The sequence below is a fragment of the Pezoporus occidentalis genome, unplaced genomic scaffold (assembly GCF_034315485.1).
Source record: "Pezoporus occidentalis ecotype Australia unplaced genomic scaffold, CSIRO_AGI_Poc_V1 ctg162, whole genome shotgun sequence".
NCBI classification, from domain to species: Eukaryota; Metazoa; Chordata; class Aves; order Psittaciformes; family Psittacidae; genus Pezoporus; species Pezoporus occidentalis.
In genome coordinates, this window is record NW_026913447.1 from 848,068 (window position 1) to 869,910 (window position 21,843).

Consider the following 21,843-nt stretch of genomic DNA (forward strand, 5'->3'; position numbering starts at 1 on the left):
TTGTACCTACAAATGTTTATTACACAAAAGCTATGAAAGAAATTTTGAACATAAAAGTAAATCATGGTTCTTACATTCTACTTCCTAGTGTCACAAAATATCTGTGTCATCTGAGGCAAATAACTTCAAAAGGTGTTACACTCTTAAGGGTGAATTCTGTAAATTAAGATTTTATAATTCAATTTTCATAAAAAAGGGTGAAGTCTGAGAGATGTCAGAGCACATCTACCAGTGGAGTTCTTGCACTTTTCTCTATTCCTTCTAACAAACCATTTCATGAGCTATCTGTCCTGATATTCCCCTGTCAGGGATAGGGAAGCCACATCTTCTCTAGGCAACCTGTGCCAGTGTCTCACCAAGAACTTCTTCCTAATATCTAGGAAGTTTCAGAGTCCTTTAATCTAAATATACAGGTCTTGTCTTGTATATACAGGACATATGGACACAAAATCATAAAAACTTAGTAGTGTTAGTATCAATCCCACTCTTAAATATTAGCTGACATATAGCTACCAGGAGCCTTTCTCATCCTTGCCTGGAGTAGCCCCGCACACCTGAGTAACCGACACATTCCACAATATCAGGAAAGTACAGCAACTCGGTATTCATCATAACCTCAGATTCCTGTTTATCATTACTCTACATGAGGCTCTTAACAAATAAAAAAGAAAACATCCTGTCTCAAAGGGTTTTACAACATAAAAACATCAGGAAGAGCCCAAGAGCAGATGGCAGAGGATGCAGAGTACAAAGAAGGAAATCAGAATGCTAGTAGTAGTATTTTATCCTGCCATTACATTTCACAGATGCTCTTGTGAATCTGTTTGCATGGACAAAGATTGGAGCACTACAGGGACACAAGAAAAGAGAAGCAGAATAAAAAGGTAAGAGATAATGTATGCAGTCCCATGCAATGAGCACTGCACTGAGCTCAGCTGTGTAAAGCATATTCCTGGTGATTGCACAGCAGGACTTGTGAAAGGCTTTTTACCAGTCTATGCAGTTTTCAGTGAGTTTTTCTTCTAGAAGTGTGACGCACTTTGAAATCAGCTGGAAGCTAAAGGACCCATCATCGATTGGAACATTAATTTCTCATTGCAAGTATGCCAAACAGAAGGTTTATTTGCTACAAAGAAGTTCAGTTGAGAAAATAAATCAGTCAAGGGATGCAGTCCAATCCAAAGGTTCCCATCCTTTTGCTCGCCATCTGTGTAGTCAGATAGCAAAGGCTTCGTTACCATTGAATAATGCAAACTTGGGGACTTCCTTGACGTCACTGAAGGGTGGGTGGTCTATGTGAGAGACCTGGCAGCACGCCACTTATCAAACATGTTAGAAGATCTTCAACTCCAAAGGATAAAAGGTAATTCACAAAGAAACATCAAGTCTTCAAGCAAACATGTACTGTCCTTACTTTTTAAAAAATAATTTGCAGAGATTTCCTATTTTTCTAATAAATGGACTCTCACATGCTAAGCTTGCACTCCATAGATATGTGCAGAAAATGCTTTAAAAAACAAACAGGCATCCAGGGAACAAGAGATATAATTTTATATGGGTAGGTATAAAAAAATCAGTTTCTGCTTCTGTGTTTCTTTGAGCTAGACAAGCTGCTAAAACAGCAACAGTGGAAATGCTGGAAGAACTGCAATTGTCTTCCTGTTCCAATTCCAGCCACAAATTCTGTGAGGAAGACTGATATTTTAGAAATCATTTCTTGCCCCTTTTCAGAAGCAATGAAAGTACTTGGGATTTCAGTATCAGGGAGTCTCCTAAAGCCTGAAGTGATCTTTGAGAGTGAGTCTAGAAAACTTACGCTATTTATTTTTAGCTAATTAGCACCAGGATGACATTTCATGCAAGAGCAACAAATTAACTGAGCCATCTTTGTTCAGGGGTCATTGTGGCTTCATCTGGCATCTGATTCAGCATTTCTAGAAGTCAGGAGAAATGTTTTTTTACAATGTGGGAGTTAAAAGAGATTCTTCCATTAGGTTCATCTGTTGACAGTCTCCTTTCTTTATTTTGGTGCTGCCCAGTCCCAAATCAATCCTCCTTCACATTAACAGTTTCTGGAAATATATTTATCACTTCTCTTCCTTCAGTTAGTTTTAGATTTTACCTAATGGAAACAGGGAGATTAGGCAAAGGTGAACATAGAGTAAAAGAAGTGGTAGGAGGGAAAAAGAGAACAAGTTTCCTGTGATCTAGTCCTCTCCTTCACAAAAGCCTCCCACTAAAGAATTAAAAATTGCTTGCAGGGATGCACAATTATTGGTGTTAACTTGACAAAGGACTGACACTACACCTACAACCTTTCCCTAGGAAGAAAGGTCAAGACTGTTGGCCAGTGCATTCTTACAAGTGAATGTCGAAAGGTCTGAACTCCCCAGCTTGATGGTACTTCCAGAAGCACTAAGAGGTAGCAGTTGTTCTTTGAAGAACTTGGTGAAAAAGCTCAGGTTTCATAGGTGTAACTAAATAATATGATAATAAATAAGAACCAAAATTTACTTTGGCACAGAAAATGCATATATACATAGGTATATTCCAAAAGCAACAAATGAGGCAGAATGGCTATAAATAAAGTAAGAAGGTAGGGATTATGAATACCTCAAGAACACATCAAGGATGGTTTCCAAAAATGCAATGCATGTTACTTTCAGTAGGTGGTATCAGCACTAGTAACCTGCATATAAATACAGGTCTCCTTGATGTAAGCTTACAAAATTGTTCTGGAAGCCTGCAAGTTACAGGTTAACACTAGTTATCCTTTTTCACTGTTCAGCTCAAACTGATTGGATTGTAAATGTTATGGCAATTACAAGGCTCTCTCACTGCTTTCATAGTATATGTCAGCCATTTGCAAAGCAATTATCAGAGAAGAGCAGATGAAAGCAGCCTGAACCATCCATAAGCACATTTCTGTGATTTGTCACTGTGCAGTCTGGCCTCAATCTCCTCAAGACCCAAATTTGAGATGCATTAATCCTCTTCACCTTCCCTTGTCTTCAAAAGATTTGCATCTGTAAAGGTCAGGTGTTGAAAGGCTGACATTATCCTTCTATACATTGAGTTTTCCGAAATAATAGTATATGTGGCTTAGATCATGCAATGAAAAAAGTTAGGGGCAAGTCAGGCATTTCAGAAGAAAGAAGATCTGAAGATGGATGAAGAAACAGAAAAGAGTCAAATAATATTCCTTAAATAGTATTGAATAATTCAGCTACCGGCATCTTTACAGGAATGTGACATAGTTCAGTCCAAGTATCATTTAAATAGTTTATGAAGTAGAGAAGTATGTTCAAAAAACAGCTTAGAAATGTACAGTTCAAAACTATAGAATGATATGTAAATTGTTTGGCATTATTTTATTCAACCCAATTCAACAGCCTCCTATTTCACAACTAAAAATCTTAATCTCTCGGCGACAATGAGTGTCACTGAAAAAGTAATAATTCACCATGCCCTAGGACTTCTCCTGTCCTGCTTGATGTTTTTGCTAGCTTTGATGGAAGACAAAATAAAGAAAAAGATTCTTATGCTCAACCAGAATACAAACTGACTTTCCAGGAACTGTTGTCATACATAAATCTCTCCTGGGCCACCACTATACTTAACCATAACAACAAAAATATAAATAGCCATGAAATAATGTTTTATATCTCTGTGGCACCATTTAGCTGTTAAGACCTGTGTCTAAGCTTTGCAGTTAGACAATACTTGCACTACCAGCAGCTTAAAATAATGAAAGAGACATGGGTTTGATATTTGGAAAGCAAATGGATCATATGCAGGGTGTAAATAGTCACTTATTCACACATTTAAACAGATCTAGTAGCAGAGCACCTATTTTCCCCAGAAGCTATCAATGCTAGAGTGACTCAGTCTGGATAGAAAAGCTGATGACCCTAAAAAAGCTGATAACCAGTGGAAGACAGATTTTACAGTGGATTCTGCAGGAAAAAACACCCAACATCAAGATCTCAAGCAGTGTTTAGAAAATCAAAGTTACATTTACTGTGGGAACTATGAAATTATGCATGCAAGTAGTAAAACAGAGAGAAAAAATCTTGTATAAATAACCAACAACAGCAAGAAGATGGGAGAAGGAAAACTACATTATCTCTACTCCACAGAGAGATTAAGGATCTTGCCTATAGGCAGGCCTCCGCTTTAACCGCTAAGAGTCTTGAATGAACAGTACTGATTCTATTAAGTTCTCTTCTCCTCTGGTAATGTTTTAAGAGAGCAGACAGAATTGTCATTGATGCATCATCAAGAAACTGAGAAATTGCTGGGGGTTTTGCCGTGGAAACTGATAGATCTGCAGTCTTGCATCTTTTGAGCAGTAAGACTGAAGAATAAAAATTTTGTCCTGGGTCACACAGCAGACCAGTGGAACTGGGGAGTCCTGTGTGCTTGGCTGCTACATCGTGTCATATACAGGGCTGCTACAGGGACAGGAAAAGTCCACATAACTCAGATGGTTATAGAATGCAGTTCAACTTCTGATAAAAGAATATACAATATTAAACCAAATATATGGATAAAAAATAAGCATAGTATGAAAGAAGAGCAAGTTTTACATACACAAAATACCAGGCAAAACTTTTCATTTCATATTTAAATGCTTCCTGAAAATTTTAGAGAACTTAATCCTGCCAAAAATACCAGCTTTGGACATGATACAGAGCACTGTTTTGAATAGCAGCATTCCTTTAAGTTTCAAGATGTTCTAGTAATCCCCTCACTGCATTCTGCCTGCATACTTTATTCTTTCCTTCACATCCCAGAATAAGTGACCATTTATATATAATTATATATATATGGGAAGCGGCCATATATATATAAGCATATATAAAGATAATGCCTGCTATGGACAGGCTCCCTTTGGCATATCTGTAAAGAAAAATTATGCTTTTTTGTTGAGTATGAATACTACAACAGTAAAAGACACCAACAGAAAACAGAAATAAAACAAACAGAAATAGCAACTTAACAGAATTAAGTAGAAACTGAATCAAAAAATTATGTATCAAAAATGGTATTTTTTTTTTAGGGTATACTTGAGAGGCATGGAGCCCAGAAGAAAAAAATTAAATTCACAGCAAAAGCATACAGAATGAATCTAATTTTATTTTTTTTTCTCTCTGCTAGATAGAATCATAGAATCATAGAATGGTTTGAGTTGGAAAGGCCCTTAAGATCATTTAGTTCCAATATCCTGCCATGGGCAGGGATGCCTCACACTAGACCATGTTGCCCAAGACTCTGTCCAACCTGGCCTTGAACACTGCCAGGGATAGAGCATTTATCACTTCTTTGGGCAGCCTGTTCCAGTGCCTCACCACTCTCACAATAAAGAACTTCTTCCTTATAGCTGACCTAAACTTTCCATGTCTAAGTTTAAACCCGTTACCTCCTGTCTGATCACTATAATCCCTGATGAAGAGAATCTGAAGCTTCTTGTTGCCGAAAAAGTCCAACATGACCTAGGTCAGGCTCAGTTTTGTACTAGGAAATTCCCAGGGTTTTTTAAAATAGAAAAATATTTATCACATGTAATTAAATATTACAAGCTCTTAAATGCATAAACATTGCTTCAGATTTTTGTAACAGCTTCAGATGAGTTCCCAAACAATTTCTGATTTCTTGGCAATATAAGACCTATGATTACTTTATCAATTTCTGTCACATAAAAATTAAGGGAAAGAAATAAGAAAAAACATAAATCAGGCTGATTTTTTTTTTAAGATGAAGCAACCATTTATTTTTTCTATTATTACTTATTTGTGCCTGTTTTAGAAAGGAAGATTGCCAAATCACGGGATGAATGCCACTGACTTCAGCAAAATTAATCCTGCATATGCCACGGTAAGGCTGATCCCATAAATCACATATTCACTAAAGAATGGGATTTCATTTTCAAAAACAGTGATTTCGAGCCCTTGCAAGTCAGGCAGGCAGACACAGCCTGAATGTCACTATCCTTTCCCTCACAAATTACCTACACCTACTGAACAAGAACAGATCCATGGTATAACATGCATGTAGAAGACCCAACATAGCTTCCCACACATGTACTACAGAGTGCATGCACATAGGTCAATCACCTGAGGGACCAACAAGAAGTAAGGCTAAAGAGGTTAAATTTCTCATTTAGATACTTAAATTAACAAGTTGTGCAATATGATGTGGATCTACATAAAACATGTGCATAGATGTTATAATAGAAGCCTAAAACAATTCAGTATTGAACACAAAGCTCTTGAAGGCCTAAAATACCATTTTAATTCTATTTAAAGTATCAGTTCTATTCCACATGTCTGAAACCTTATACATATCACACAGAAAACTTAACTGAGGTATAGGTAAAAGCTAGGAACTACTGAAACAATTAATAGTTGTTTATGTCCTGCTGTGGGCAGAATGGCAGAATCATCACTCAGGTTTCCCATGCCAACTGATAACACAACCTTCCCATGCCAGTTCTGAGGCTGAAGATACGTCAGTGTGGAATTACTGAGGTCACTTCTCTCTTTTGTTATTCTCCTTTTTGGCCCTCTCCTAAATTCAAGATTGTTTTAGAGCTAACAGGATTTACAATCATGTAAATAAAGGACATTATATTAGCTTGCATATCAGATATGCTTGTTTGTTCTGTCCAAGGAAGAGCTAGTAATAGCATTTTCATGACATCAGAGGCGAAGCAAAGGAAGCCATTCCAACTAATTAATCTCAGTATTGTTTATAAAGAAATATAGGCAACTGATCTGTGTAATTGTTCCAAGGAGTCACAGTTTGCACAGTATGTTTAAACAACGCAGGACTATTAAGGGCAACTTTGAGGATGGATTTTTTTATTTATCAATGAAAGGTTCTTTCCCGAGTTCACCAGAAATGTGGTGGGGAAAAATGGCCCACAATGGTGGGGATACAGAAAATTTTCAGGCTTGTCTGTACTCAAAGTCCAGCTGTGTTTGCAGGAACAATGACAAAGTGAGTCTAACACCCAGTAATTTACGCACTTCACAGGAAAGAGTTAATGGCAAGCATTAAAATTAAAAAGATTAAGATACCAAATTTCCACTCATACTCAAAATGTTTTTGCAAGAGACAGTAGAACTTAAACAGTAATTCTATCATTTTGATTTTCTTCTACCTGATTCTCACCTGAACATTTGCAATTTCTAATCACTGATAGTTGAAACTGCAATACATTGTAACAACATAAACATTGAAAGCATATGGTTAAAAGGAGACTTAAATGTGGGAATTAAGTGAAATAACATTGCTTGGTGTGAATAACCCTGTCAATTCAAAATTAACATGGTTTTTTGTATGTGAAGATTGAATTTCATGGGGATTTGGGAACAGATCATTTAAGTTGAAATTAATTTAACCAGCCTTCAGGGAATTTGCATTTCTAAGCTTCATTTTGTTTATTTGAAAAATGTTTTTGCATACTTTACATTAAACCTCATTCAGAACTTTAGGGGAAACTGGGCTATAAAAAAAGTATAATTACAGATCATACCATTACCATCACAGCTTTTACCATCACACATCACACATGTATTTCATAAAAAAAAATGCTGCATCTTTTCTCCAGCTTGCCTTCTGTCAATGTATAGAAATAGGTGATTTTTACATGTACACTAGGCAGTTAATAGATAGGTCAATTCATGTTTAACTGGTAGTTGTATTCATGATGCTACTGAATACAAGACTTCATCTCTAGAGAGGCTGAGGAAGCTTCAATGCTGTGGTGTCCACAAAGGGTGTCTGTTAGCTCTCCACTGCCTCGCATGCCCTCTGTTTTGCAGGCACAGTGCTACCCTGCTGTAATGCTGCCTTGCTATCCAACAATTAAGAACTAGATGTGCCTTTCACCTTCTGTACCTTATAAACTTTTCCCCTCTTCATGCCACATTGCCACCCCCCGAGCCTAAGCCTAAGGTACTCCAGATGATCCATTTTCTCCTCACTGACTGCAGATCAGGAGTTGAACTCAACTCCCCTTAAAGTCTCCAGCCTTTCAAACACCCCTTGTCAGGAATATTACCATCATTTGCAGCTTTGCTTACCTTCATTCAGAGGCATTCAAACCACTTTCCATCTCTGTCTTTACTCAGCTTCCTTGCAGCAGCTCATTTAGCGTCCTCAGTCAGATGAATTCCTTCAGCAGAATACTTGTTTCTGTCCTGTAAGAAGAAAGGCAAAATATCTGAGAAAGCTGATTATTTTCACTATTAACCAGAAAAGAACATACTTATTTTAACTGCAAAAATATTTTTGTGGTTTTTTTTAATAATGATTAAATTATACCAAAAATAATTCAGGAAATATCACACTTTGCTAATCAGCAGCCACCAGTGCTCAAAATGGCACTGCTCACAACTGTGTACTTCAGCAGCCCAGGAGTATCAGCTAAACCTCCAAAGACAGCTTTAAAATCACGGTTGGTTTGCTAAATTAATCTGGTTTTAGGGCTTTTCATTTTCCTGCTGATGCTTGAGCTTCTGGTGGATGACATCTCAAAAGCGTCTACTGACTTCTAAGGTTCATCTAACCTTGAACGCTCACACAGCACCAGAACGGCCTTCCTCCATGCTGCTCACAGGAAAAAGGGCTGCCAGCCCACCCTCACCTGTATCTACTTGCAACACTTACTCTTTCCTTGCTTCCTTTTCCTTTATTTTTCTAATCCTCTCTTCTGCCTGTTCTTGCACACTGTGAGGGGAGAGGGTGGCCATTTTGTTGATTCCAAACCACTGGCAGTGAGGGGAGCTGGCAGCCATTTTGTGTACAAGACAATTCCTGTGTTGGAAGCTTTTCCTTAGGTCTCCATGAAAACTTTTTTTCGAATCACTAGTTCCACAGAGGAATAGTAAATTCTGCTAAAACTGAATGTGATGTGACTTTTCAGATTATTTCTTTCAGCTGCCAGCTGAACTAGGTAAGAGACCTGCTCACAGCGACCTGTGGCTAGCACAGAGCCACTGGACCTGTCACCCAGCCAGTCTGTCCTTGCAAAACCTGCTGAGGATAAGAAGTGGGGATGACAGTGGAATTCCTGTGTTTATATGGGAGCTATTTAATTGAAATAAAGTTTTGCTGTCATACCTTCCTGTTTTCAGAAGTTATCCAGCTGTTAACTTCCTAATCAAAAAAGATGTGGCAGCATGCCACAGAAAGCTGGCCTCACTTCCAGCATGTAGCCCTAACTATTTCCAAACCCCAGATTGTGCCTAGAAACACATGCCTCCGGTGAAAAGTTGACTTTTATAATATATGCGTCAGAATGTACATTCACTTAAAAGAGCTATACACCAGAAACATCATGTACCAAGACCAAGAGACCACTTCAGAGAAAACCCCAACAGGGAGTGAAACCAACCAAAAATCCTCACAGATCCAGGGCTTTACGTGTTTTTCAACAGATAGCTACCTGTCCGTGAGGGAAATATCTCACAGACATACGTGGTAGGCTCTTGATGTATTTAAATAAATGTCTCAATTTGCCTTAAGCACACTATAAATTCTAATGGCTGATACATAGAGTGTTATAAATCTCTGCATGCAGTAAAAATGAGCTAAAGAGCTCCTCTGAGTCCTTTGGTTGGTGACATGAGTGATTCTTGTCCTTTCGTGCTTCACCTAAGGGCAATAGGAAGCAAAACACCAAGTATACTGGAAATCTGCCTGACATTACTTCGTGGGGATTAAAAAGGAATTTTTGTTCCTATAGATTTGTTTTGGGATTATTGATAAATAATGATTAATACAAAGTCTAGGGGCTCCTGTCAGCAATCTAAAGACAAGTTTTATGAATTTCAAGGATCTAAGTGTAATATTCCTTTCTCAGAGCTGTCTGAAGGCTTCTTAGAAGCAGAGGCTCTTATTGCTTTCTCTGCATTGTAGGCAAGGATCATGTTCCTGACTTGGATCAAGATGCTTGCATTGTGGAAGAGGAATGGTGAGAGAGAAGGAGGCAGAAGGCTACAGGTTTGAGACTCTTACCATGAACTGGGGAAGCTGTGGAGTGGCTGTCATTGCTGAGAGGTGGCAGTGGTTCCCTGAGCCACAGCTGCTGCTGCATGAGCTCTGGCAGTCACCTCCAGAATGCTTAAGCAGGGATGCTTAACAGCTCCTAGAGCACGGGAAAGGTAAATCGTGAGGTCATGGACATTTTTTCACCCCAGCAATCCACTGCTGTGATTAAATGCTGACTGTGCTACAGCTGTCCCTGGACCAACTTCAGTAAACAGTCCTTGAAAATCAAGAGCTTTTCATCAGTGACAGTATTTTCCATGACAATTTGACAATATGACAAAAAAGCAATCACATATATGCTAAAAATACATCATCTCACTGAACTCCATGCTCCTTTTGTTTTAATGTTCATGTGAATCTAAGTCAGATCATCACAGCCTGACTATCCCGTGTTATCCAGGATGTCAGGGTTGAGGCTTGCAGGATTTCTTTCTGACTTTAACATCTATGAATCCATCTATGAATAATTTGTTAAAATTAAATGTCATGTGGGTGTGGATTTGGCTTAATCTCAGGGAACATTTCTGGATAGTACAGAAGTTTGATGTGTATGTGATTTTCATGAGCATACAGTTGTACTGTATGAAATGTACTGTACTGTACAGTTGAAACTGCAGTTCAGCTGAAATCATAGGCACAGTGCAGAGACTGGCAAACACTTTAATCCCTCCTGCCTTGCGCTGAGTCCTGGATTCCCACAGTGCATATCCCAAAAGTCAGCTCCTTTTAAGCAAATTCCATGCTGCAGACTTCCACCCATGTCAACCACCTACATGTCTCATTTTAAAACCTTTTCATTCAATAATCTGTTTTGTATAGATACAAACTAAAACCAAAAGAAATGTTTATATGAAAATCTGTTCCAAACCATCACAATTTACTTATTCTAAAGCTGAGCATGATCCTTTTCTGACAAGTGAGCATACTGACCTTGATATTCAGATCATATCTGAGAACACATGCCACATTATGTATAAAAGTGTTTTCTTCACAGCTAATGATGGACAATGAGCACTTTTCTACTTCCTTTCCTGGTGCATGTCTAGACACTTACATTTGCCAGCCAGAGGAATTTTCTTATAATAAAAGTGGATTTGGGGATATTGTCACACTTTCATTGTATGATAACAAATGTCCATGACAGGGTGTTTTGGCTTTTTATTGCAAGAGACACCAGTAATGTGGAATTTCTGTAAGTGTTGGCATAACTCAGTTTATCTCTGCAATTGTTCTTACCCTTGAGCACAATGTCATTGACTTACTAACCTAAGCATGAATGAACAGCTTCTAGAACAATTTCAATTGCTAAAAATTGGCCTTTATTTGGACATACTAAAGCAAGCACTACAGTCATTTGCTGCTTCTCGCATCTCCCCCCAGATAATTTACATCAAACATCAACAACATAACATTTTTCCAAAACTGAAAGTGTATTTGTAAATTTGAAAATAGAAACAGAATCTGAACACGATTAACTAAACTTGATCTCCTACTCTAATTGTATCAAGGTATAGATCTGCTCTGTGTTTGTCATAGGAGTCTTGAGGTATAAAGGCTAAGCAATATTTCTTCTTTCCGTGCTAATGAAGAGCCTGTATCTTTTCTGTGCACTCAAGTGAAATTGAACAGAACTGCTGGCCTAGCCAACTGGAAAATCAATTATTCACACAGTGCTATATGCAAATACCTAGAGTCAAATTTTTCACACCTGATTTGTGAGCTTAATTGCATTCCTTTTCAAAAGCCTATGAACCTGAACTCCAGTTCGTATGGTGCTTACACACAGAAATTAGGCAAATAGCTTCATACTTACTGCTAAGAAATTCTTGCATAGTTCATGGATCTTTGACAGTAGAAACTCTATTTCAGTTTCTGTGAACATGCCTGGATCAGACTCTTTACTACAAGCACTCTTACTGCAGTACTCCAGCATTTTTTTTTATTTTTTTTTTTTGTGAATTTACTTGCCCCTTGGTGGGATTTTTCCTGTCTGCACTGAAAAAGATTCCAGTTTCTTGTGTTTTGCTGACTAGTGTTTTCATGTATGTTTCGTACTTCACAGCAGTCTTCCAATGCTCTCCCTTTCTCTGTTACCTTCCTGCTTGGTTAAGCCAGTACATTACAACTAATCTACTTCTCCATACCTGAGCTGTTATTTCAGCATCTAGGATTGTGGAGGACAATGATAAATAGACCAATGAGATATACTCTTTTACTGATGAGGAGCTCTTGTTGAAAGGCAGGATATGTTGTTGACACAGTGACTCTCTCAAATGTTGAGGACATCTATGTAGAAATCTGTGGAGGATGAGTGGATCTTGAGCCTTCTAAACAACCAGGGGGATGTTCTGTTTCATTGCAAAAGACAGGCAGCATGCCAGAACTGTAGAGCAGTGAGACATGGAAAAGGCATTTCCCATCCAGCAAGATGTTGAAGTTCAGCATCTTTGCTTATCTCCTCAATCTGCATTGGCTTGTGGACAATCTCTTCTAATAATGTTAACCCCAAAATTTAATATCCAACATTGTAACGGCTGCCTGCAGACATGCAGGTGCAATTACTGACCTGCTCCTGTCCAGTCCATTCTCCCTTACTGTAGACTCAAGCCCTGTGGCTGCTTCTTTGAGTGCTAAACGTCCCGCTGCACATTGAAAAGCCAGATGCTGTTGTCCACTGGTCCACACCACGACCTTACAAAACCAGTAGCAGTATGTAGTTCACTGGAGCAAGATTAATAATTTGGCACTGAGAAAGCAGTTTGTCATCTTCAAACTGAGGGAGTCCGAGTAAGAAAAATGTAATAGAGATAGGGCTTTTTTTTTTTCCCCTTTACGTTTTTTACAACCAATATAAAAAAAGTGCCAAGACATTCAAGGTGAGGTTTGTTATTATCTGTTACCTACTGGCCTAGGGGTAAGAAAAAAGAAGGTAAGACAGAAATCTGTCTAATTCATGGAAGAAAGTGAAAACAGATAACATCTTTTCAGGAGGAAAGAAAGAAAGTTAAGCATCTATCTAATACTTTCACATTGGGCAGCTTTGTTCTGATATGAGACAGTGTTTACCTGCCCCTGTAGAGTACCCAAAAGGCAGAGGCAGCAGAGGCAGACCCTGCAGCTGATAAAGAGACAAATGTTACTATTGGTTTCTCAGAGATGCATTAGTCTCAGGCACTGCAATTATACATGAATCATGGAGAATAATGCATGCTCAGAGGAGAAATTTTCTATTCAGCACCTTCTTCTATGTATTTCCAGCATCTTTCAGGGCAGAAGGAGTTGTTGGTGATGGAACATGACCTTCTGCTTGAACCTGAGGTATTGCGCACACTGCTCAACTTATCAGGAGATACTGATGGTTATGAAGTTTACACATCAGGTGATGGTAAGTGGATTTTGTTTGTTTAATAACATTTGTGTTAACAACCAATTTGATTCTTGTAAGGTAAAATACATGAAGCTGAGAGCATAATGAATGGCTCACAGAAGCATTTGCTTTTGTACATGTCAGTATACACAGTGTACACAGAGGGCTCTCCTGTCAAAGCAAGATATTTAACATATGCCATTTTGTGGCACATAATTATCTTTTCCATAAAAGCATTATTCCTGTACTTAAGAGATATGATGGATGGAGTCTCTTTATTTTCGTGTTCCAGGTAGGAACACAAATTCTTTCTTAATTTGTTGCCCTTACCAGTTTCCATCTGGTTAACACTTCTTGTTCTTTGCTTCCATGAGCAATGCTTTCCTTTATTCTCATCAAGTAGAATTAATTGAAACTAGAACAAGCAAGTCACAAGGGAGATAGTGCTCAAACTCATCAGTTTAAGCCCTCTCTTTTCCTTCTCTGTCCCTTAAATGCATAGTCCACTGTCAACTTGTGTCAATTTTCAGGAAAATCTAATACATTACTGTGCAGGTCTCCTGCTTAAAGGCTTCAGGAGCAAAGGGGGATGGCAGGTAATTTGTTTTTATGCAAAATAATAGCAAAGGTTTAAACACTATGAGCATCCCCTTTTTGGTTTTGTGCAATGTCCCAGTTTTTGCTGTGCATACATGAGTTTGTGACTCTGATGTCGGAGAAACTGTCATACTGAGCAATCAGGCCATCAAAAACTAGAAAGAACCACGTCTTTAACCACATTTATTTAGAATGCTTCATCCTCATGCAGCAGACAAAATATGGGCCTATGGATGCCATTAATACATTCATATCACATAAAACAAGGAGATAAAGCCACCAGGAATCTCCCACTCCTTCTGTGTTTTACAGCTCACACTGCCATGCTGCTGCTGTAGCCCTAAGACTGGCATGGCAGAGATCCTAAGAACAGAGGTCATCATAGTACTTATATTTTATTGTCTCCACTGAGCATGACATATCTGCAGCGCAGAGCTTTCCCAGCATGTTCTGCCTTTTTCCTGTGCTCAGAAGATTAAATTATTTCAGAAACAGTTAATTCCTGATTAGTATTCTTGAGTTCTTCCTGATGCCATCACTGCATTTAAGCAGCTAAATGATCTCTCAAAATGGTGTGTCCTTTCTATAGCCAAATACTTTCCATGTGGAGATCTCAGCCTCTGTACAAGACACTCCAAGCATCACGGCAGACAGAAGAGTTGCCTTCATGGCAGCTGACAGCAACTTGAAAACGCTTTGGTACAGCAAAAGGACATGAACCAGTGGAAATGTGTGGTTTGACCACAAGCACTGCAATTCTGGCTGATTCCAGTTGGCTTTTCTATATAATCACAACACACCACAAGAGAGAATCCAGAATGCAGACAGCTAGCTCACCATTTGGAAAAAGCACCATAGGATTCCTGCCCAGAATGCTATGTCCTTACTTTGAAATAGGCCCCTGCTGTCATTATGACATTGTTGTAGAAATTAAGTAGGAAACAGCTGGCCATGTGGACACAGTTATTGCAGAATATCACTTCTGCAACAGCGCAGCAAAAAAAGGTCACTGAAAATGTCCATGTCAAATGAGCTTTCCATATGCACATGACTTTGTCAGCTTGCAACATCTATTTTGGAGGTGGAGTTTGATTTCTTTCGGTATTGTCTTTGCCTTCCTACTAAGTTAAGCCTCAGTAGCAATGTCAAGAAAAAAATCTTGAACTGGTTACAGGGGTAATGATAGAAGATAATGATAATATGTCAAACTTTTTGATAATTGTGCATTCAAATGGAATTACAGAGAACTGTTACTCAGGCCAAACTAGTTCTTCATGTCTGACCTGCCCAAGATATTTATCAAAGTTAGTCAGCTTGTCAAACTAAAATAAGTCAAAAAACTGTTTCTTTTTTTTCTAGTGGACAGTTTAGAGTAGTTCAGAGGAGAGCTTGTTTCAACTCTGCTTTGAAGTAAAAGTCAAAGTATAATAGGAAGGAGGGAATGCCTCAGAAGTGTAACTTAACCCCAAAGAATGCTTAAGTATGAGGAAAATGGAGCAGACAAATACATACAGATGGCTTACTTTTTGTCTGGATTTGGATATCACTTATGCTACCAAAAATGAAGATTAAGAGATATGGATCTTTTTCAAGGCCTGTATATGTCATCTTCCACGGTCATATGTCCTGAAGACATGGACTATAAGTCAGACTGCCCACGAATGGGAACTCTCTGAAGGGTTATACTAAGACACTGGGGAGTCTGTGGCTCTGTACTAATCACAGGATCTAAACTCAACAAAAGGGTTATTAGGCACCAGAATCAGAAGGAGGAACAGAACGATCATTTTACTATTCTCAGCAACTTCAAGAATGTCCAAAAGGGGTAGTTTGACCAGTTTCCTGAGGACACTTTGCATAAGTCCCATTTTAACTTAGGATAAAACCCTGCAATCTTTTTTTCTGGGGTTTGGTTTTTTTTTTTTTAGTGAAATGAAAAGGATGCTAGCAAATATGTAAAAGTGTTGTCAGATCCACATTAACTGAGATAGATAAGGAGCTTCTGGTTGCAACAATAGGGTAATACCTTTTGATCAGTACTCAGTAAATCTCTGAATGAGGAGAAGGAACTAGGTGCTTTTTTAATAAAGTTTGGCTCTCAAGTCAATTTACATCAGTCCTCTACAAACAGAGAGACCTGCCTAATTCCTGTAGCATGCATTTCAAATACTCATGAATGAATACACAACAGATTTAATAAACAGCAATACATTTAAGTTTGTATACTTATGTGGTGCCTGGATGATTTGCATGCCTTCCACTAAATTTGAGAGTAACACATATGTACTTAGATGCAGGCATTTATGTGTGGAAATACATTTCCTTCCTCAACAGATGTATATATCTTTGTTGTGTGGGCAATGTAAATGTCACATTTCTATTATTAGGAATGTATAATTCCTTAACTCTCACTATTTGTCCTAAATTCCTAAATGTGCACTATTTGTCCAGCCTTAGTATTTTAGTCTCATTTCTTAACCATCAATAATGTCTGCCTGACAATCCACCTGACACTCTGCTAATAGCTTTTGAAACAGTTGGTTGATTTCAAGAACATTGCATAAAGGGTTAGAAATTACATTCCTTTTTATTTCCTGAAATCAACTGATAAGTGCTATGACCATCAAGAGAAAGGTTTCAGGGCAATACCTGTTCGGATTTCAACACATTACAGCAGGCCTTAATTAATACATAAGGAGACATTAGAGAAAGTGGGAAAGAGAGGAACTACTGGGGGAAATTAATGAGATGCTTTAAGGTAAATGCTGCATACTGCAATCAGCATTTATTAGTCTTGTTCATTAAAGTTTTGAGTTTTTTAAAGCTGAAAGGAACATAGACGTGTTTGGATTAACTTCTGTAGTTTCTGCTTTCTGATAGTAAAATGTTCTGCATTGCATTTTGTACAAAGAAAGCCTCCTAGACAACTTAAGCTTTTTCAATTACAGCAATATACCAGCCCTCTGTTAGTGCTGTGGAAGTATGTCCAGCAGACTGGAAGTAATTTCTATGAGAAATGGTTAGCACCTCAGCTTGATAAAGGGTAGCACCATCAGGGTCAACTTTCTGTTGCATGGCTTGCTGTACTGGCCATCATTTTTGTTCTACTCACTTGGAAATGAGAAGTATTTTAAAACTGTAAGACTATATGAGAAATAATCACCTCTAAAATTCCTCCTGGAATAGCTTCACGGATTTCTTATGATACAAGGTGCTGGCAAGAATCAAGATGCATTGCTTCATGTTCATGTACTCTTGTGGAAGCTCTAAATCTGGCTTAAACACAAGTATTTTTATCTGAGTGAGGAAAGCATCCTTTACCAGTCAGACTCTATGACTTCGTATTTGGCTCTGGCTGTCTTTAAGAAATTGCAGGAGAGGTTCTCTCCATGCTGAGATTAAGCAGTATGAAGAAAAAGAAATTGCAGGAGATTTTGCAGATCATATAGATATTCCAGCAATGCAAATTCAGTCTGCAGTAGTTCTTCCAATCTCCAAATACAACTCTTCAGAGTTCTGCAGAGTCAGAAATGAGCTGGAGCATTAGGAAGCTGATGGTGGTCTGCCCTGGGACAGAGTTACAGTTGTGGCCATTGCCAGGTTCACACTGTGGTTGTTACAGTGTTGAAGTACCTCTTTCCAGAAAGTTGTAAAAGGTATGTACTAGCTCCAATTTTGCTTTTATTGCTCTTGTTAGGTATGCAATGTACCATGCAACCTTCATCTCGATCCACTGTGGTGTTTTAACATAAGTAAAAAAATCAGAGAGCCCAGTTTTTAATTGTGCCATGGCCCATTTTCATAGATAGATATGTCATTGTTCTTATTTGCTTTTCAAAAGCACCCAAGGCAGAGTAATATCTGACAGAAATATTCTGGAAAACCATCACAGAAAATGCTGTGTTTTCCACAGACACATAAATGTGTGAATTCAAATAGGAATCTGACATTAATATAGGCATTGTGTTTAAGGCTTATGTATGAATCCTTTGCTTCAGGACATAAAATAATCACTAACAAATAATAGATTGGTGAAAAATTCCTCCTCTGGGAAGACTTTACCTGATCAGATTTTTCTCAGCTTTCTTTAAACTACCTGATCACTGCAGAACACAGGGTAAATGCTATGAACTGAAAAGATCCCTTGGAAAATCTGATTTCTTTCTCATTATTATTATTATCCTCCTGAGTAATGCATACATTTCTCACTAATGATGATAGAAGTCATAATGTCCCTCACCAGGAAGAATCAGCTTCCCTGGTTTCTTTATCCATCTATAGCTATAGAACTTCTTTCATATTAACCTGACGTCCACATCCAGGCTTAAAAATGAAGCCTTGTTTCAGGTCAATCGAGTGACCTTATTGACTTCACGGTAATTACTCTTACTGCCTTATACAAGAGAAGAACTGAAACCCCAGACAAATTAATGCTCCTTAGTTTCGCCTTTGACGCTGAATACCAGTGGTCAGACAGTTTGGCTGGCATGCTTTCCTCACCTTTAAAAATGCTAAATATCACCTTCTTTAAAAGTTTTCCTTATTTCTCCCCCCCTTTACCAATCTCAAAAGCTCCTCAAACTAGCTGGTAGATTGAATTTTCTTTCCATTGCAAGAAGCAAAACAACTAAACAAGGGTCTTTCTGTCCACTTGTCAGAAAGCATTCAACAGAGAACTCCCACCAGAGACCAGATCCAGCAACTGTCCAGGACAGCTGCAGAAAACTGAAGAAGCAGCTGAATTGCCGGCCAGGTTATGGTCTCCACGTCAGCAACATAAATCCTAAAAATTGTTTCAACTGGTAATACTTAGTGGTTTCTTAAGCTCTACGCCTTCCAGAAGTGCTGAGTCCTGTTAGCATGTACTCCACAGGCCAGGAAAGCCCATGGGGCATTTGCTTCTCTGATTACAGCAGTACTATTTCTGTGTCTAAAGATGGTAATCAAAATCTCTTGAATATGCAGGTTCCTAGATGTGCCTTGATAAGTAAATCAAAATAAAAGTGATGATTCCACTCACATGCAACTTTTACTCACGGCTAATTCCATCAATTTTATGGAGAGAATGTGGCTAAAAATAGCATTTAGCGCAGTACAAAAATCAGTTAATAACACATGTCACTTTTTCCTTAACTGAAGAAGTTAAATCAGATAACAATGTAAAAAATATTTTTCAGCATTAATTTATTTATGTCAGTTAATTTTTTAAAGTCTTGCTTAGAAACATCAGTTACATCAAGTATTTCTCAATTAGAGAAAGCTGCAATTTAATGTGGCTAGATATTATTAGCTTCACTTGTGCTTCTGTGCTCCACAGGGTAGATCTATGGGAAAATTTGTTGTGTTGGGTAGTTTTCATGTCTTCTCTTCCATCTCTGCATCAGACAAGCTACAATACAAGTGGGGAATTTTATCTGTGAGTTAAAAAAGGTGCTGCCTTTTTTTTTTTTTGGGGGGGGGGAGGGGAGTGTGAGTTTTGGACATTTCCAGACCAGAAAAGAACAGCAGAAAATACTTCTTGTAAACAAGAAGTGGTTAAGTATTTGCTTGGAGACAGAGTTCCTATGTCTTTGGGAACAATGTTACTTGAAACATTTGTTATCACTTCCTCTTTTAAACAGTTAAATAAAGAGTCCTTAAACCAAAGGTTCACCGTGATATTAGCTAAAGGTTAAGATAATATTTTTAGATTATTTTTTCATCAATGATTTCAAAGGGGAAAAGTGTAATTTAATTTTAATTGCTGGTCCCATTTCCACAGAATGGTATGTATTGATAAAACAGATGTAATCACACCCTCCCTTGCATACTATAGTTGCAGACAAGGTAAATGAACCAGAATAGAATAGGAGGAAGTATGGGCTACATGAAAACACTATAAACTGATGTGTAAATACTTTATCAGAAATGTGCTTTTATACAATACTGTTTTAATCATTTGGCAGTCAGCCCTCCAGAGGCTAATCTGATAGTCACTCCTGATCCCTCACAGTCCCAGTGCAACAGCACTGCAGGTGTGCTGGCGCATTGTGCAGAAGTGAAGGCATCAGCTCCATCAGTAAATTACCTCCATTTTCTCTCAGCTTGGGCAGGAGCAGGGGCATCCTAGAGGATCTTGCAGGGCTTCAAAGCATTTCTAGTTGCAATAGCCCACCGCAGGCCTTTTCTTAAGCAAAGATTACTAGAGTACAGTAAAGCTTTGTCCATCCTCTTTTGGTCCCGTATGTACCTTTTTGGTACATTTTACCCTGTGAATGCAAGCCCATGTCTGTGCTGAATGGGCCTGCTGGAATGGTGTCTGAAATAATTTGCAGTATTCTCTTGGCATTCAGGAGTGAATCAAGTTTTGGTGTGTCTTTCAAAAAAACAATTTGTATCTGTGGCTTCAGTAGTACAAAGAAAAGGTTATACAGGAGAGATGAGGAAGCAAACATGAAATAATGTGAGGGCAAGACTGGAAGCTACTGATTTGAAAAAAAAAGATGAAAGATCCAAGCCGACTACTCCAGGCAGCCAAAGAAGCTGGGATGCAGTGTAAAGCAATTTACTGAGCTACATTTTCATAGTATTGGAAGTTCCTGAATAATCTCTAGTCAAAAAAGAAACTGATTCTTTTTCCCCTGAAAAAATTGGAACATTTAGTGTGAGGTGTCCCTGCCCATGGCAGGGGGGTTGGAACTAGATGATCTTAAGGTCCTTTCCAACCCTAACTATTCTATGATCTTGCAATTTTAGATGTTTAACGGAAGAAATGGATTAAATTATAATATACAGCCCAATTCATGTTTTTGCTTTATTAATAATTAAATGAACTGAAACTCTCATCTGTAGAGAGAGTGATAGACCAAAATGAAATGAAAACAGGTTGTTTTCCCAGCAAAAGATCAAAATCTCCAGAATGTTTCAGGTTTTTATTTCTACTGAATAACACAAAAGTAAGTGTTTCATCTGGTGATTATTTGATTTGTGTTTTTTACCCTTTACATCTGGAAGAATTTTGTCCAGCTCCACAGCTGATACAGATGTTTTACCTAGAGGGCAAGCAGTACATGTAGAAATAAATCCAGGTAAAAAGCCAGGAGCAAATGCTGAAATATTTTCAGTCTTGCCTATTTTCAGCATCACAGATAACAAACCCAAAGCTTTAGGAATTCTACCTTGAAATCCAGAGAGATAACTATCTGGTCCAGGGAGGAAACCTGACATCTTTTTCAATGTTTTAAATCACTCTTAATGCAAAAGTGACAAAGAAAAGCAAGTATCTGAAAATGCCTTTTAAAAATCTTATAATGGAACTGTTCTTGTAAGTGAATGAATTAGGATATAGAACTGGCCTGAAAAATTTCTTATGGGTTTACAAGTTGCAGCAAGTCTCTGGGGAGTTAGATTCTGAGCTATAAACCTGCCAAAGTACACAGATCTATGTGGTGTAGACAACGTTTGGGAGCTGACAACTTTCCACAACAAAGACACCTCTGATATTGAAAACCAGACCTCTCTGGTTTTCTGTCTCCTGTGTTAAATCATACTTAGCATAGGCTTAAATGTAAGGTATTAATGACAATGTTAGGAAAAAGGAAAATTCCAGATAATGGTAGAAAAACAAAAATAATTGTAGTCATTCTCAATTTAACAAAGTTAGGAGGGTTTCTTCCTTGTTTCCTTTGATTTGCAAACTCTTGTAGAAATGATTTAATGTTCATTAGTGTTTTAAATGTGTTTTGCAAAAATATTTATCCTTCCCTTTCCTTGTCCTTTTCCTCTGTTTATTTCAATGCCAAATGAAATATAATGACTCCAACTTATACTACCATTCAAAA

At 38.1% G+C, this 21,843-nt stretch overlaps 1 long non-coding RNA gene across 1 annotated transcript; it reads right to left on the minus strand.

Annotated features, from left to right (window-relative positions):
• Window positions 1-4,817: 4,817 nt before the first annotated feature.
• LOC134160647 (uncharacterized) lies at window positions 4,818-9,523 on the minus strand. The gene is made up of 3 exons (XR_009963645.1): window positions 8,677-9,523; window positions 8,091-8,207; window positions 4,818-4,902 (listed from the first exon to the last, which is right to left on the minus strand). It is a non-coding gene; the product is annotated as an uncharacterized LOC134160647 (long non-coding RNA).
• Window positions 9,524-21,843: the final 12,320 nt, after the last annotated feature.